Source organism: Humulus lupulus, chromosome 8, assembly GCF_963169125.1.
Source record: "Humulus lupulus chromosome 8, drHumLupu1.1, whole genome shotgun sequence".
In the NCBI taxonomy this organism is placed as follows: Eukaryota; Viridiplantae; Streptophyta; class Magnoliopsida; order Rosales; family Cannabaceae; genus Humulus; species Humulus lupulus.
Window position 1 is genome coordinate 59,419,557 of NC_084800.1, and position 2,520 is coordinate 59,422,076.

Here is a 2,520-nt window from a genome sequence, read left to right on the forward strand (position 1 = left end):
ATGATACTATTTGAGTGTTATAAAAAATGTTATTATAGATTCTTTTATAACATTTTGCGCATGTTATATTATATTAATGATAACTTATTGTTATAGTTGTTATTTTTTTACAATTAAATATTTGTTTATATTATTTTAATAAATTTTATTTTTGGTACCTTAATAACAATATAATAATAAAAAACAATAGATTTACAATAATGTCAATATCATCATATTAGGTAACACGGTCCAAATACATGTTTAAAAAGTGAATAACTTTCAAAAAGTAGAATTTAGAGAATCAAAGTCATCATAATAAAATTCTAGCTAAAATGTTTTCCTAAAATTTAAAAACAAACTTCCATGTTTCACTTAAAAAGCGGACAACGAACCAATAGCACCAATAACCATGGATGGCGTTCGTCTTTGCTCTTCGTCTCCAATGACTTCAGCGACATCGATATTGTCTGTTATAGTATTGGGGTCGCTCTAGTGGTCATCCTTAGGAGTCGATCAGATACACTTGGTCATCCACAAAATCCATAGCGCGATTGGAGTGAATAAAGTAGAATAGACCTTAAAACTCTAATGCGACATCAACGGAGAATAGCATAAGAATAGCTTTGCAGGTACCCGTGATGGTCGTGAAGTGAGAGCCATTGAATCAAATCCCTCTACCACTGAAATCAACAATACAAATCAAATTACCCAAACAAAATTGAAAGAATGGGAGAGAGAAAAAGAGTTCACACAGGCAATACTGGAAAGGTTTGGAAGAGTGGTGGAATATTTGAGAAAGCTTTGGACATTCCTGTCAATAAAACTTCCATTAGAACTACAAAGAGCCCTAGCAAAGAGAGACATCAATGAGAAGAGAGTGATTCTAGGGCTAAGAGAGACTTTGCAAAAATGAAAGGCATCACATGGGCCCAAAATCTAAGATTCACCATCAAAATCTAACATATATGTATACAAGACAAAATTCTGGATATATAATCTGCAATAAGTATAGTTGCAATTTCATTAGCACTCACCTCACCTCAGTGATTGGAATAATAGGATCTGGTTGCATTTCCCACCAATCATAAGCAGCAACAGAGTTGGACCCGTCAATAAATTTGTTAAAAGCATCTTCATACTTGTTGCCCAAAAAGGATTGTAGCATAAATGTGAGACAAAATAAACATATTAACAGGATACTAACATGATTATGTTTCCAATCTTACTGGCTTCAGAGCATGACGTGCCATTTAACTAAAATGTGTTACTAAACAATTTCTTATACAAAAATCAGTTCATAATGATTGTTATGGTAGAAATAATATTATTTTACACAGAGAAAGACCAAAAATAAATCTTCAACTTAAAAACTTTGGAATATAAATACTTATGGGCTCAAATCAAACCATTACACTAACATCCTATATATCATCATTAGCCATTTTAGAAGTTACTTGCTTACACTATTTCAATGATTGCGTTAGGAGGAGAGTAGGGAAGATGCCATGGTTCTCTAAAGGTATTAGGACCCATCAAGTACATCGTGTGAACACGGCTTTGACCTTCTTCAGATTTGGTTCCTCGCACCTATTCAATAAATAGTAATAATAATTATTTTTTTTTAAATGTGAAAGATAATGTGCATCATCTTATCAAAACTCTGGAAGGAAAAAAAAATCTTAATAAAACTCGACACGAGAAAGTGCTTGTAAAAATAGAAATATGTTTACATATGTATATACATACCTGAGATAATGAAAGAAGATATGGGAAAAGGAGATGACTGTCATGTTGAATCGAACCTGCACGATTATAAGAACTTGAACCAATAAATTTTATCCTTAAAGTATTTAACAACGTAGCCAGAAGAACCAAAGTGCATGATAGCAGAACTAAGAAAGGTCAGGGTCCTCCAAAAGTATAAAGCAACTCTTCAAGAGGAGTATAGCAATTTGGCATTCTATACTTGTCAGATATACACTTATAGGAACCAAGAATTCTACAAAGAAGTAAATAGGATATGTAAAGTTGCCTCGCATATATATATGAACTCAGCACGATTAGGAAGAAGATCAAGTGAACAAGGAACACAAAGATTGTCATCTGAGCCATCAGTATCTTTATATGTGCCAATAGGGCATTCCTGTAAAATTGTATAGCATCTAAATAAAATTTATGTCAAACACAATTCAACTTGTATAAGTAGACTAAGTGCTAGCACTAAGAATATTCTCTTAGTCAAGAAAACAACCAAATGGGAGTTTCATCGCTTTAATTCAACATTCAAATAACATAAAACTTGAAAAATCTCTTCTCAGTTCTAGGTACCCTACTTTATATTTCATGGAACTTGTACTACCCTGATTTCTAGTGTTTATAAAGGAATAAGAAAGGGGAAGAAGAATGATTTTGCCTCCCTGTTCAACATAAACAATTAAGCTACAAACTATCAAGCCTGTGTGTATGCATATAGAAGTGGAAAAAAAACATATTTTGGGTACCATTGGAAATATGAAACATACCCTGCAGTAAGTGCCA